Source organism: Pollachius pollachius (genome assembly GCF_949987615.1).
Source record: "Pollachius pollachius genome assembly, chromosome: 5".
NCBI classification, from domain to species: Eukaryota; Metazoa; Chordata; class Actinopteri; order Gadiformes; family Gadidae; genus Pollachius; species Pollachius pollachius.
In genome coordinates, this window is record NC_136938.1 from 16,787,586 (window position 1) to 16,804,577 (window position 16,992).

The following is a 16,992-nucleotide window of genomic DNA, read 5'->3' on the forward strand; positions in this document are numbered from 1 at the left end:
TAGGTAGTTTGGCCATGACAGATAGCATACAAGCTGTCCACTCTGAACCTGCCAAGGCCCACACTGAAGCCAACACCCTAACCCAGAACTGCAGTGGGGTCCATAAACTGGGGTCTGAACCAGTCAGGCCTGGTGGGAAGATATTTCAGTACAGAGTGAAACTTTCCTTCACAGCTTTTTATTTCAAGAGCTTTTCCTTTATCAAAAGGGGGATGTTACATTTGGACATGATAGAATCAGTTTTGTACCATTGATTTCTAAGGCGGTGTATTTTAGCACAGTTTTGTATTAGGCCTTTTGTTTCACTCTTACACCATAGTTACACCATACAGAGGAAAATATCAGCGCAAGTCAATCTTGTAAATCCTTAAAAATCATTAATGAATTTGGTTTATGAAAAATTGACCTTCACCTTCCTATTAATCATATGTGAATGCTGCCTATCTTTGAGATGATGATAGTTGAGTCAGAAGTGATATTTGGTTTTTAATTCTACAGTTATGCCCAGGGCCCTTTCTCAGCCAGCAGTGTGCTTTGAGAGAACAAGTTGTCTGAACAACACCTTGTGGCAGGACATGTGATGACTGGCAAGACATGCATCACATTATAACAACAGGTTTCTCAGAAACCCTGCCAAACAGCAACAACTCAAAACATAGCTTTGCAAAGGTTTATCTTAACCATGACATTATTTAAAGACACTGCATATAACTTTAGATTCTCATCAGACTCCTGTAATGTTCATCGTATTTTGATCACCTTTACAACTTTGCATTATTCTTACTTATTACATGAGAATAACTTACTATAGTTAATAATTATTAAAATATAATGTCAAATAATTAAACTGAAAGAAGTTTGTTCGAAAGTTTTGACCTTTTTCACAAATCGCTACTCTCTATATTTTAGTCACGACATCCTTATTGGCTTAATGGGTATTTTTATACTTCAGTGGCCCACAGTTTCCTCTGCATGTCACTGAACATAGTTGTGGCGGTATACAGTAGGTATTTCAGGCTGCCAGAGCAGTTACAAAAGAAGGCCTTGTGGAAACAAAACCATAGAATGAAGCTGTGTATTTATATCTGTGTCAGCTTTTGAGGTATTTCTTGCTTGGGTCATCTATTTCAGAAATATTATTTATGTAGTCTTTGGTTTTGTCTTTTGGGTTTTGTTTAATTTTCTGCCAGTGCCGTTGCTCTTCCCACGTTCCACCACTAAAACACGCCACTAATTACCGGTTTGCTGCAAAAAGAAACGTTAGCTCAGAATTCCTTGTATGTTCAGAAAAGCAGAAGAAATCCAAATCCCACTGTGGTTGAGAGCGGATGGAAACGAGCCCTGGTGCTGCGGGGAGCGCCTGTAACCGAGACTGGTGCTGTTCTGAAGGCTAAAAGCAGAGATGCAAACCTGGTTTAGTCATCAGGTATGCCAGAACAAATAGTTATATATGAAGAAGGACTTCACTGTGTTACATGTATTTCAAAAAATAAAAAAGCCTATAAAAATAGGCTAGAGGGAAAAGACCTGATTTGAGAGAAAAGTACCAAAATATTAACGATTATTAATTATAAAAAATGGATTGCTAAAGTTGGAACAATGTTGAGCCTGAGGACACTAGGCATTTGGTTAGAATGTACTGGAGCACATTCACAGGGCATTAGCACTGCACAGTGAAGGTGTCAACGCTTGTGTTGGTTTTGGCAATGAGGTCTGTATTACAGACAATACACATGATCACACTGGGTGAATTTGCCAGAGTCTTTGTCCGTAGATGAGTGCAAACATATTGGCCGATACCAGCAGGAATGTCGTCCTGACAAATCAAGACATCAACCCAGCGGTAACATCTGCTATTGTGGCCATCGTGCTGTGACATTGAGCTGCATTGTGTGTGTGTGTGTGTGTGTGTGTGTGTGTGTGTGTGTGTGTGTGTGTGTGTGTGTGTGTGTGTGTGTGTGTGTGTGTGTTTGTTGGATGGACGTGTGTGTTTTTATGTGATTGTTGGTCTTGTCTGTATGTGTGTATCTGTTTGTTTGGGTTTGCGTGTGTGTGATTTTTTGTGTGTATGTTTGTGCTGTATGTATGTATGTGTACGTGTGTGAATGCCTGTCTTGTCTGCATGTGTGAATTTTTCTGTTTAGGATTGCGTGTTTGTGTTGATGTGTATGTGTGTGTGTGTGTGTGTGTGTGTGTGTGTGTGTGTGTGTTTGCATGTATGTGTGTGCTGTATGTATGGTTTGTTTGTGCATAATTAACTGTCTTGTCTGCATGTGATTATTTGTGCATTTGTGTGTTTGTGTGCACGTGTGTGAATGTGTGCATGTGTATCACATGTGCCGGTCACTGTGCGATTATTGCGATATCTGCATTTGGTAAGGTGCACACACACGGGGGCCCGGGCATCGCTGTGGCAACGGGACCAGAGGGAGTTGACGCTTGGTTAACGCCTCGGATGGATTTTCCCAGAGAGAACTGTATCATCTGCTGCACAGCTTTAACCAGGCAGGGCTGTAAACACCAGCCGGTGACCTTGCGGTGACGTCTCACCGGCTCGGGGCAGCGTATGGCGCAACGCTGAGGGCTAGAGGAGCAGAGCACACAGACTCCTTTTCCCCATCACGTCCCATTGATGTGATACGTGAAGGGTTAGGTACGTTGTCATATTCAATTACTTATAATATTTATATTTATTATATTCTTTTATTCAAGAATACCTTACAATTAATGCTGCTCGAGGAATGGGATCTCTGGTATCGTCTGCGATATATACTCTCTCCAATATGCAATTTCAATGTGGTTATGCATTGAATTTAAAGGTACTCTAAGAAAGAATTTGAAATTCCTTCTCATGACTGACCCCTATGGCCATACCTGAACTGCAGCCTGCTTGATAGTGTGCATTTTATCTAAAATCCTACACCAAGTGAGCTGTTGCCCATATATGGCTTTGTCATTCATGACAAAATACCAGTTCTGTGTCCTGTTGCATAGACAATCATGCAAGGAGCCTTTGATAACCTTGAAAATGACATTTGGTAAATAAACATGTAACAAAAAAACAAAGTGCCATAGTGAGTTTTAACAAGGATTCTACTTAACGATTGTTCTCTATAGGGCATATAGTCATGTGGGATTATGGTCTTCATATCACGCTGAAGCTATCTACAGAGGGCTTGTGAGTACATTCAAACACAAAATCAAATAAACAAGAGTGCAGTGAAATGTAATATAAAGTCAATACACTTTGCAGGAGTCAGAGGGAGGTCTTCTGACTTTAACAACGTGAAGTTATTGAACACAGAGTGAGCAAACACCTCTCTGCCTCCTGGATCCCTTTTGAATAGTTGCAGTCAATGTCACAGTGTTGTCCTTGTTTCCAAGGTCACCTGACTGCACGCCCCCGCCCCCCTCTTTCTACCCCTCCATCCCGCTGGGTTTATCCCAGCCCTCTCACGAGAGAGCGGGAAATCGAAAGTACTGTGCGGCAAGAACACAGAAAAAACTAAAAACCAAAGAAGAATGTCAATTTTCCCTGTTGATTAAATGAGTCGGTGCGAGAGTGGGAGATAAAGCTGGTGCTATTTATCATGGCGGCGGTAAAGCGCTGTATTGAGCCATGTTAATTAGAACACAGCAGCCCAAGCCTGTGACTTTGGGAAACGCTGCTTCCACACTTGGTCTTCACCACCAGGCATGGGAAGGCCAACCACTGATGGCCTTTGAATTTTCCTTCACCTGCTTCCAGGTCTATTAATAGAGGAACAATGCAAGCACTGGCAGTGGAGTTTATTAATTAGCAACATCTGTGTTTTATCAGCTATGTGTGAGTCTTACAAAGTGGTCTTTGTTTGCTTGTGTTTGCTTGGCTGTTCCCCGCTTTGATGAAGATGCCTAATGAGAACCGTAAGGTAATATATACAGTTAACACCCTTGTGGGAAAACAAACTTGTTACACTTTCGATAATCGTAGCTGAAAAACAACCACAATCAATGAACACTGGACTCAACTCAAACCATATATGCAAATTCCACTGCATGTGAATGATACTACATAAAATATATGACAAGACATTCTGCGTTGGTGTGTATACAAAGCAAGCCTTATACCATTGTGTAACATCCTGTGCAATTGTTAATAATGTCCTCTGTCTAGTTTGTTTTTTAAGATTTGGTTAAGAGGAAATAGAGGGTAGTAAGAATATAGTAAAGTGCTTTCAATGGCTTTCACTCTAATCTAGGTTTTTAGTCTCAATGCAGTCTGCAGGCTTAAAACCAATAACGGCTGCAAACACAATAACAGCTCACCTGCTCTGCAAGATACGTAAGGAAAACCCAATGGCCAAAAGATGGCAGTGGGCTCTGCATTTCATAAGAGCTTAAGACAAAGCAATTAACCCGACCAGGCACAAAAACCAGGACATACCCTGCCAGAGGATGGTACAAGATACAGAAGAGCCGCCAGAACCAGACCCAACATGAAAAGTCACAGAATGCTACAACCCACCCCACATCTTTACTGCGCATGCATTGTTCACACACACACACACACACACACACACACACACACACACACACACACACACACACACACACAGACACACACACACACACACGCAAACATACACACACTATTTTTCATTGCCTCTGCTCATCACGGATTTCTTTCATCTGCGCGGGGGAGAGATGAGGCTCTGAAAGGAGAATACACCCCACCATTATTCTGGCTTTGTGTTGCCAGATCGAGGCCCGTGGTGTGAAATTGCGGCGTTAAGTGCGGAGCATGGGAGTCTCTGAGAGGACACAGAGGTAGGCTGGGACGGGCAGCATCGCTCCTACCACCAGGAGGTGGTAATGAAAGGAGGGATCTGGCTTTCCTCCTTCTACTAGGCCCTGCTTTCATCCTCTCTACCACTCACTTATTAAATGTACTGCTACACTTTGCATTTCTTATTTAGTTTTTTGCTCATTTGCACACAATAACGCACACACGCGCGCAAGCACACAAACACACACACACACACAAAACACACAAAACACACAAACACATATACTGACACACACACAACTGCAAAACCAGCCAGACACACACAACTGCAAAATAATAAAATATTTGATAACAGCAAAGTAGTTCAGCAGAACACTGAAATAACTTACGCTCACTATGTAATTAACTATCCTTTCATCTGCCGGCCTTAGAGTGCTGATTTTGTGGCCAAAAGTGAAGGGCTTTTTCCAAGGATTCAGACCAGCCGATAATAAGACACTAGACACTGCTGAGACCATGGCCATCTCTCTCTGTCTCTCGCTCTCTGGGTCTCTATCTTTGTCTCTCTCTCTTTCTCTCTATATATACATATCTCTCTCTCTTTCTCTCTCTCTCTCTCTCTCTCTCTCTCTCTCTCTCTCTCTATATATATATATATATATATATATATATATACATACATATATATACATATATATCTATCTACTTCTCTGTCTCTCTCTGTTGCCTCAGTGCATCCTGGCTCACCTAGGTCCTTTGGGCCCCTCTCTACTTTAATATTTATCCGAGCAATTCGGCACGTCATGTTTTGTGTATTTCAACCAAAGGGATGCCCTCAGGTAAACGTATGCACACCAAAAAGAAATGACTGAATGAAAACGTGATCAGCATTTGAAAGCTTCACTCTGCATGTAGCCTTACTGATTTTTTATAGTGGTATGACATACCTGCCTAAGACACAGTCCTACGATATGTCTTACCGTCGCTGGAGTCCTGATTGAATTCCCCCTCAACGTATTAATATTGCATTCTCCATCGTGTGACACGTAGCAAACATCAATAACAAATGGTTGTAATTATAGCCTGGCGGGCGGGGGTTGTCCATTCCGCATAGGCACCGTGACGCAGATCAGACGATCCTAATGGTTTCAGTGAATAATTAATCCGAGGGGCTGCACACAGTCTGTTGAATACTAAATATTAACGGCCATCTAAAGTGCTATTAGGCACCACCTCGCTCCCTCACCAGCGCAGCCAAACGAACGCGTTATTACTCAAAGTTTCAAGCTGTTGTGTACGGAATTGCCAGAGTGTGTCCACATTTCCCATCTGCATGCTCTGTACACGTTCAATCAAAGAAACACGCAAAAGTCTTCAAAGTGTGTTATTTATCATATGCACAGTGTACCACGGGGTCATTCTGACGAGAGAAGTTCCTTGCGACATGCATAGGAGGCAACAAATGCATAGAAAGTGATCTCAAACCAATAAGGTTACAAGGTCAAAAATAGAGAAGAATATAAATCATGATACCAACATATTTCAGGCAATGTAAATAAGGAAATTATAGCAAACATGTATATATAAATCTAAATATAACATATAAATATCCTTATCCTGACTAGTTAAACAATATGTCTTGGGTTTTGTGTCTCTCAGAAATCTCTCAATCTCTCTCTTTCAATCTCCCTCTCTCTCTCTCTCTCTCTCTCTCTCTCTCTCTCTCTCTCTCTCTCTCTCTCTCACCCTCTTTCTCTCAATCTCTCTCTCTCAATCTCCCTCTCTCCCTCTCTGTCTCTCTCTCTCCCTCTCTCTCTCTCTCTCAACGCCAGGCAGCCATGCCCATTTACAGGGCCTGTCTCCCTGGGGCTCCGCTGCTGGCCGCTGCCACAGGAACACATCAATCATCTTCTCATGGCCAGACGCTCCCTTTGCCCCCCTTCCTCTCTGCGCTCTATCGATACAAGGTCTTAATATGTGTGGCGTGAGCTTGATCTCCGAGGCCCCCCGTCAGCCTTGGCTCCGGCAGCTGCTCTCCGTGCAGTCGGGTTGGCCGGAGAGGAGGTGCTGATGGATCCTCTGGGTGGGGAGTGTTTATATCACGTTAATTAGTAGCCCGGTCCGCAGAAATATAAGCCAATATCACCTTCTTATGGCAGTAGACGTTAGGCGAGGCACTGCTGGCAGGGGGCAGGACACCAGTTGAAGGAAATGATGTGGAGGTGGATGATGAGTTGATTAGAGTTTTTCTGGCTTTCTGTGCCGTGCTAGATGTTGAGTGCAGTACAAGCGTTGGCTTCCTGTGAAAGTAGCCGGTCATTGCAGTTCATTTGAGTTGATGTGTTGGTGGGCGGTTGGTTTTCTTGATGAACATCATGTGTTGGCTTGTATGTGTGTGTGTGTGTGTGCGTGTGTGTGTGTGTGTGTGTGTGTGTGTGTGTGTGTGTGTGTGTGTGTGTGTGTGTGTGTGTGTGTGCGTGTGTGTGTGTGTGAGCGTGTGGGTGTGTGCATTTGTGTGTGCATACATGTGTGCACTCATGTTTCTATCATCATTCCAGAATTACCCTCAGCAAAGAAACTTTCCCCATCCAATATCTCCTCAAAGGCTGTTCATGCCGTGTGTGCATGTGTGCATGTATGTTCGTGTCTGTGTGTCTGCATGTGTTTGTGTGCTTGCAAGCCATTGGGTGTCTGTACGTGTGTGTGTCTCTGTCTGTATCTATTCAGGTGCACAGGTACCTTGTGTGTCTTGCGTGAGCTCTCCCTGTCGTCTGTAGTGCTGGAAAGAGAAAAAGTGTCACCGCCTCTATAAATAACAGCTCCTCTGCTCCACACGCCTCCTCTCTATGGAGACACACGGTCCTGTCCCTCAACCTGCACATTTACTGCTTTATATATCATTTTTGAGCCCATTTAAATGAGCCCTCCCCATGTTCAGACACAGGAAGAACTATATATGTCCCAGCAAAGGGCCTTCTTGGTTGGACCAATGCGTATAATGGTGTTGTCTAGAATGGCCAAGCAACTCGGTGAGATGCTGAGAAGATAGAAGCACAGCCAATCATCGAGATCGAGTTCCGGTAACAGGTGATAATCCTTTACCGTGATCTGGAAAAATTCCATTGAACCAGGATGTGACCTCCTTCGAGAACGATGTTGTATCCCTAAGAGGAACTGCCCTGGAGCTTAGATCAAGCCTGGCTTTAGAGAGGGTAACATTAACTGAAGAGGTGGCTGACATGGCTGGAAAGGGCTGAGGCAAGGGCGAGGCCTTCCCAAGGGAGAGAGCACACATCAGGCAGGAGATGGACGCCTCAGGAAGGAGAGTACTAAACACCAGAAGTAAAGAAAGGCATTCAGAGATGAGAAGGAAGTGATCTCTAACAAGAAGGAGGACTTCAGGCTGGAAGTGCAGAGCTGGCAATGCTGAGAAAAGCCTGCTTGAAGGAGAGAAGGGTGATAGAGGTGAAGAGAGAGGCCATTCTGAGGGAGGAGGATCAGTTCAGTGAAGAGGGGGATGACAGGGCAGAGGCAAGAAAGGCCTTCCAGATGGAGAGAGAAAATATCATGCAGGAGATGGACGCCTTCAAGACGGAGAGGTCATAGCACCAGGTGCACATAGCGGCTTTTAATGGAGAATATCTCCAACAAGAAGGAGGAAGCGTACAGCTGCCTCTTACGGCTGGCAGTATCAGACAATGCAATGGTGCGGAAGGCCGACTTGATGGAGATAAAAAGGGATGGATGTGAAGAGTGAGGCATTGCTTAACGAGGCAAATCAAATAAAGGCTTTGCACATGGACCGGAACCAGAACCTGTTCTCTGTCACAACCTTAAGATTGGCTTTGACGCAAAGCATTGACTGAAGTACACCAGCACCTTTGTCTTGGACTCGGGATATAAATGGCACCTGCACATCCAATAAAAATCTGAGATCCAAGTTAAAGCCACATGGATAAAGAAAGACTGGCAAGTCAAGATTTCAGGACACCTCTATGAACCTTTACTGGCCATTGAGCTTCTACTGGTTTCACTACATTGTAACATGTTCTTAGTGCTTAATTTAACATGTTTACTATTAACTGTAATTCAGCCCTTTTTTTTAGACAGTCTAATGGTAATTTAAAGATGCCAGATTTCATTTGGCTTAGTATTTAAAATATGCAAAATATGAAGGTCAAACAAACAACAAAAGTACATTCATAACTCAAACACAAATTCATATAGACAAGACTTGTCCCTATAAACCATGCTACTGTCAGGCTTTCCTTTTAAGTACTGTGTTTGTGTGTGTGTGTGTGTGTGTGTGTGTGTGTGTGTGTGTGTGTGTGTGTGTGTGTGTGTGTGTGTGTGCGTGTGTGTGTGTGTGTGTTTATGTGTATGTGATTGAGTTTGTGGTATGTGCAGACGCGCTTGTTTGCGTGTGTCTGTGTGCATGCTTCATTGTGTGTGGGTGTGTGTGCATGTGCACATTTGTTTTTGTTTATACGTATCGGTATGTGTGTGTGTGTGTGTGTGTGTGTGTGTGTGTGTGTGTGTGTGTGTGTGACTGTCGGCTGGCTGTGTATGTGTGCTGTCAGGTGGCCTTTGCATAAGGTCATCCATTACCCATGGGATCCAGGTAGCCTAGTACTCTGTAGAGCTTCGAGCTTCTTGGATTGGCAGTGCCCAATCCAATTCATACAAACAAAGTCTGTGATATTTCACACACTCACTTATGGGACCAAACATATCTTTTTCATCAACTTCTTCTATCAGCTTTTGCCTCCTGAGATCATCCAGTCAAGTGTATTTTTCGCAATGAATGTCATCTGGTCTCGACTGGGCAGAAATTGATTTCCAATTATGGGGCGTGGCTTTACCTTGTTCTAAAAACTCGAACCAATCAGATTAAACAACCAGGTGCTTCCTCTCTTCGCTTTTGCCAGACCGGCTGGGAGCTAAAAAAAAAAGAGTCATTCTGTTAATCTTCTACCATCATTATTCAGTTAACTTGGATAAAACTTTGGTTTTGATTAAGCCATAGATTGCTACACTTGCCTTGGGCACCACCGTCTTTATAATTCTGCGGATGACTGCGTCGCTTGAAGTGCTGCTGTTGGTCCCTCCCTGAGCGCTGATTGGTCCTATCATTTTTTATTTGTGGAAGAGGTATTCAACGTGCTCAAGGCCAGACTGATCTGCAGAGAGAAACAGAAAGTGAACTTGCAAGATCGGGATGGTCTCAAGAGGCAGTCTATCAGCATGCCTAATAACTTGCTTTTGATGTTATCAGATATATCCCTCAAGTACATGCAAACCATCATGCATGTTGATCACAAATACCCTCAAACGAATCGCTTCAAGCAAAAAGTTATCACATGTATCAGCAGATGTGTGTGTGTGTGTGTTGTGTGTGTGTGTGTGTGTGTGTGTGTGTGTGTGTGTGTGTGTGTGTGTGTGTGTGTGTGTGTGTGTGTGTGTGTGTGTGTGTGTGTGTGTGTGTGCGTGATTGATTACATGGATGCTTGTTTGTGTGCATGTGTGACTTTGCACGTTGCAGAGAACACATTTATTTTCGTCTGCAGATTGATTCCATCAAAACTAAAATAATCATCAGTTTCTGTGGCTGCCTTGGAAGGTGGGAACATTAAGGCTTGTGAGGTTCACAACATGTTTTCTTAGGTGGGAGCACAGGATGTGAAAAAGTGAAGAGCTTGATAGATTTAACAGACATCCATCGTGTCTCTAAAGAGTACAAGGTGCGTTTACAACCTGGTTAAGGTGTCAGTGTCACGGCAGACCGGTGAAATATTTAACCCAGAACAGCCCAGCACAGCTACAGGTGCGGGAGGATTATTGCTTTTAAATGAACCGTTATTACCCTGTCCCACAATCTTTTCCATAGATTGCATTACGCATGTATGTGTATGTGTGTGTACATGTGTTTTTAATGTAATTAATGACAGTTATTCCTCTCTTCCAATCTCAGAACCATAATTTGCGAAGCAAAAAAAAAGCTGTTTTCTATTTATCAATGTATTTATTCTCTACATGTTCAATTCCTAACAGGTTCCTGCCAATTTTCACATAAGGGATTGTTGCAATAACTCTTAATGGTGTTCTCATCCTGGTAAACATCGCCCTTGCTCGAAGCCTCTGTTTAGATGTTGGTCCAGAGAGGATGTTTCTTTACTGGTGGACAGCCCAGGCCTTGTCTCCTCTCTGGGGAACATGTGCTTTAGGACAGGGGATCAGAAGGGAGGCCTGTCCCTGGTCACAGCCCAGAGCACCAGTCAAGCTCCACCTGAGACTGAGCTTTGTCCATTTCTTCAGCTCAGCAAGCACACGTTGTACAGAGATCCCTGCATCCACACTGGGAGGTATGCACACAAGCAGGCAGACAGACTATACACACACACACACACACACACACACACACACACACACAACCACACACACACACACAACCACACACACACACACACACACACACACACACACACACACACACACACACACACACACACACACACACTCAACTACACTCTGATATTCAGCCTCAAACCTATACACCCACATCTATAAACAAACACACAGACACACAAAAAAACATTCACACATACACTTTTATGCCACCACCTGTGAGGCAGATTTGATAGACACATTCGGGAGATCACTTGTGGCGCAGGTGCACCCCAGCTGCTGATGTGGTAAAAATATCTGGCTGTTTCCATCTTGATCTCTCTCTCTCTCTCTCTCTCTCTTTCTCTCTCTCTCTCTCTCTCTCTCTCTCTCTCTCTCTCTCTCTCGCTCTCTCTCTCTCTTTCTCTCTCTCTCTCTCTCTCTCTTTCTCTCTCTCTCTCTCTCTCTCTGACACAAATTTTACTTTGCATTCAAAACATCTGTCAAACCAGTGTGTTTGGGTGGTCATTTCCACACAAACACAGCATATTAACCCACCCCCCCAAAATGCTGAATTCATGCTGCTGCAATACTGTCACTAATTAGCAATCTCTGACACAGGAAAGAGGGTGCGTGCTGTTCTGTTTGTTTGTGTCTGTGTTAATGTTTCCTATCGGTGAGAAGCATGCATCCTGGACTCCTGTTCTTTTTTCCAACGCAAATTCATGACTGGAAGCAGACAATGGCATGAATATGAAATTCCCCATAAACGTTTCTGTTTGCTTATAGGGAAGAAAAAAGAGGCAAAGCAGATGGGGTTCTTTTTATCTCATGATCTGTTACCTCACTGCATAATCATGCAATATTTATCACAGGGCACAAAAAGAAATTCGATCTTCCACGTGGTCTGATATCCACAGGGGGCAACGCAGCGGGCGCCGCCCCCCGCCTGATGCTGAGGTATAATTCCCATAATGCCCCACAGCCGCAAGGGGGGGGGGCGTGGCACACTACATGATCCCTGATGTGTTTGTGGCTTGATGGATGGGCACCTGGGAGAGGACGTCTCACCAGAAGACGATCAATATCCGTCTGTGTCTCCCAGTGAAATGAAAAAAGAAAGAGGCAGAGACAATCCCCCCTCGCCTCACGTATTACCCTTATTACTCATATTTATCACTGTGTGACAAGGGGGCCGCCGGTCGCTGGGGCTGGTGCTGGTGGAGGCGGCGGTGTTTAGAGGCGCATGATGGCAACACCTCCACGCTGAATATGAACATCGTGAGTCAAAGCACATGACAGCCTGTCAGCCACAAGGAGATTTCACCCTCCATATGTGGGGGCGCGGCGCGCTGGCTGTATGAAAACGATGCGAAACGCGCCGCATCTCAGGCACTTCCTCCTCCCAGTCTGAACACTCGCCGCCGGGACCCGGTGTTCCGGAGTCCCCCCCCCCCCCCCCCCGATCCCCCCCGATCCCCCCCTGCAGCCTTCCTCGACGACCGCTTTAATCTTTCATGAGTCCCGGTAATAGCTAGAGCGGAATATATTGAGAAAAGTGCCCCCTTTTTTTTGTGCATTAGTGTGTGCGTTGGTGCACTCGTTGAAGTGCATTCGTGCATGTGTGTGTGGTTGTGTGCATGTGTGTGCGTGCAGCGACAGGCACGCCCTTTGGAGAGAAAAGGTGGGGGACGGCGGGGAGAGGGGGACGGGCGCCATATGTTACAAAGTGGAGATGAAATTGGCTCTGCCTTTAAAAGAGAGGAACCAGGCGGTGCGCCCCACCCTGACGAGAGTAAAAGCAGGAAATGAAAGAAGGAGGGACGAAGGAAAATTGAGCTTCTCAACGCCTTCCCCCCTACCCCTTCCCACACACACACACAAACACACACACACAAACACACACACACACACACACACACACACACACACACACACACACACACACACACAACCTGTCCTCGACAAAAGAAGGGTATTAAAGCAACACCTGTGGTTTGAGCAATGAGAGCTCAGCCCCACCCCCATGACCATCAGCCCCATTACACTACCACTCCCTCTTCCAACGTCAATCCCCCTCTCCCCTCACCTCACCTGGCTTGAGGCACTCTGCGTGTCTTGGCCAGAAGATATAGAACAGAGAGGAGGAAGGTAAGAGTAGGTGTGGCTACAATGAGCTGGATGTAGCCTAAATGCTACGGCTATGAATGCTGCCGTGGAACCCTATATCCGCCAGCATTTAGTTGAACAGACCATCTGATAGAGGCCGTTTCCAGTGCACAGTGGGGGAAGGAGGGGGGGGGGGGGGGGGTGGATAGCAGATGTCTGTGAATGATGTGTTGACAGGCAGGGGGTTGATGCCACTGTATGGGAAATGATGGATGGACGAGGTGAAAGAGTGAGGAGAGAAAAAAAAGAGGAGCGAAAAATGGAATTTGAGAGTCTGCTGTAGCTAGGCAGGATTTGTGAAGGCACATGTGTTATTGTGTGCATGCTTGTGTGTAGTGTAATAGTTTGTGTGTGTGTGTATGTGAGTGTGTGCACACGCGTGTCTGTGTGTAAAAAGGCGGGGGTAAACTATTCTGTTCCAAGCTCACTTCGTCACTAGGGGAACAGATAGCTTTTAGCAGGCTACCCCGAGGTGGGAAATACAGCTCGCTCTCTCTCTCTTCCCCTACCTCTCTCTCTCTCCCTCCCTCCCTCCCTCCCTCCCTCTCCCTTCTTTCCAGTCCCTCTCTTCCCCTCCCTATCTTTTTCTTCTCCTCCTTAGCTCTCTCTTTTTCTTTGCCTCTCTATGTCTCTCTTTCCTTCTCTCTCTCTCTTTTTCTTTGCTTTTCTCTCCATGTCTCTCTTTCCTCTCCCTCTCTAATTCTTTCTCTCTGCTTTAGCTTTCTTTTTTGGAAATGTTTTGCCTTCCTTCCATATTTCACAAACTCCATCCACTGCTCCCCTGAGTCTCTCCAGTTTTTTTTTCTAGGGGGGTTGTGTGTGTGGGTGTATGCGAGCGGGAGAAAGAGAGTGTGTGTGTTTGTGTATATGCGTGTGTGTGTGTGTGTATATCTGATCCAGTGTGTATGTATGTGCATGTTTGTGTATGCGTGTGTCTGAGTCTTGGTGTGTGTGTGGATGCCTGATCATGTGTATGTGTGTATGTATATCTGTGTGTTTCTATGTGTGTTGATGTTAGTGACTGTGTGTGTGCATGTGACTGTGCGTGCGTGTGTGTGTGTGTGTGTGTATCTCTGTGTGTGAAATTGAAATAATTCCATTTATTCTCCCCCTCATTGCGTATCTGTCGTTGAGGACTCAAACCTTTCCTCTCCTCCATGCGGACCAGAAAACCCCCCCGCTCGCTCACCATCAGCCCTGGTGGTAATGCCGTGGATGGATAGCACGCACTGTTTCACGCTTGCATCTCTCTCCTCTGGTTCTGCCATTTTGTTTTTTAGTTTTTTTACTCTATTTGCCACGACATGTCTTCCTTGTTTACCATCCTTACCCCATCCTCCTCCTTTCTCTTCGCTCTCTCTTTCTCTTTCTTCTCTCCTTCAAAACCAAGGGTGTGATAATGGCAGTGTGTGTGTGTGTTTGCGTGCGTGTGTGTGTGCATATCTGTGTGTGTGTGTGTGCGTGTGCGTTTGCGTGTGCATGTGAGTGTGTGTACGCGCTGTGTGTGTGTGTGTGTGTGTGTGTGTGTGTGTGTGTGCGTGCATGAGTGTGTGGGGGGGGTGACTGTAGTTGATTGAACCAGACAGCGGGGTGTGAGGGAGTAATGGCTGGTGTAAAGGAGGTGGGGTAAAGAGGGGGAGGAAGTAATGGTGCTCTGCTCTCTGTGGTCTTTCACTTCACCTGCAATCTCATTACTGGGGAAGTGCGCTCTTGTGACACTAAACACCCACCCTACACCTCATAACTCTCCGTAGTCTCTCCAGGCAGGTCCAGTCCACGGAGCTCACAGCCCAGCTGGCCCCACAAGGCAAAGCCAGGCCAGGGCAATCATAACCTACCCTATACTTACCAGATTCAGGCATGTCTAATGTCTATGCTAGGTCTAATCATTGATGTAATCTATACAATGCACTTAAAAACCTTTTCTCGAAATGGTCCAATGTTTGTTTTTCAAAGGAAATGGTATGAAACTGAAATGTATATGAATATGCATTTCATGTAGATAAGCTGCAGGTTGACATTGTGATTTTTAAAAGCACTGTATTCTTGCCAAATATATAAATTCATCAAACATGGGTTATTTTTCCACCGTATGACAATGTAAAATAGTCATTATACAGGCAGGGACATAAGCTCAATGTGCATAAAGTTTTGTGTTTGTATTAAAGTTTTCAAATACAACTTAATTAGTTAAAAAAGTAAGCAATCACACATTTAAATCACAGGTACAGAAGGTCTGCAAATAAGTTCAATCTCGCACACCTGTTGTGCATCAAGGTTTATTTATAGCACAGATACCCAGCCATTCATTCTACCTACCATGAACAGGGATAAACAACAAATGTAAACCAGCTACTGCAGTCATCATTAATATCATTCAGCAGTAGTGAGTATACCATTTAATATATTATGTTTTTAAACCTTGCCTTTCTGACCTCCTAGCAACGATTTATTCTAAAGATTAGATTAAACGTATGGTATTTTCATTGCAACTACGGAAAATAATACAATAATAATACAAAAATAGTATGTAGGCAAATATGTAGCAAACAATAGGTTGCATGGACATTCTTTTCCATCAACAAATCAAGCATGCAAGACATTGATGTGCATAGCAGTAATAATAGAAAGCATTCACAATGATAGCACTTACACAGCAAAATTACTCATTCATCCTTTCTGAATACAGGCCTATGTCTTCCATATATTTTTTCTACCTTTGGCGTGTACCTTGTTTTAGAGAATAAAATTAGCTTGGATAAAGCAAAATCATTATTTCACCACACCGTTATCAACACTAAAAGCCACGCCACCAAAACCACCAGCACCACTTGCAGTTTGTGCCAAACCACCTCTTCCCGGGCGACAAAAAGCGAGAAAAATAACCAAAGCCTTCCCATTCCCCCTTTTCAAGCAGCTAATATGGCAAGCTATGGTGGCTCGGCCCTCCCCCCCTGCTGTTCCAGATTACAGCTCATTAGTGGCACCAGTAGAGACCGTCCCACCCCCCCACCCCCCTCCCCACACACCTTGGTTCTCACATTGTTCCTCCACGGTGACAGAAAGAGAACGAGAGAGTGAGAGAGAGAGAGAGAGAGAGAGAGAGAGAGAGAGAGAGAGAGAGAGAGAGAGAGAGAGAGAGAGTTAGAGAGGTAGAGAGAGAGAGTTAGAAAGGTAGAGAGAGAGACAGAGGGAGGGACAGAGAGAGAGAGGGAGAGAGAGTGAGAAAGAGATTGAGAGAGAGAGAGAGAGAGAGAGAGACAGAGAGAGAGAGAGAGAGAGAGAGAGTTAGAGAGGTAGAGAGAGAGAGTTAGAGAGGTAGAGAGAGAGACAGAGGGAGGGACAGAGAGAGAGAGGGAGAGAGTGAGAAAGAGATTGAGAGAGAGAGAGAGAGAGAGAGAGAGAGAGAGACAGAGACAGAGACAGAGACAGAGAGATGGTCCAGGTGGAGGAGTTAGTGGTTTGGCGGATGGCTGTGTGTGGCTGTGTGTATGTTTTTGTGTGTGTGTGTGTGTGTGTGTGTGTGTGTGTGTGTGTGTGTGTGTGTGTGTGTGTGTGTGTGTGTGTGTGAGCGTGTGTGTGCCTGCGTGTGGCGGGGCTTTCAGCCTCATTAGGACAAGAGGGAGGGATGGATGACTTTTAACAAAGGAGAGGATGGAACCAGAAAGGTG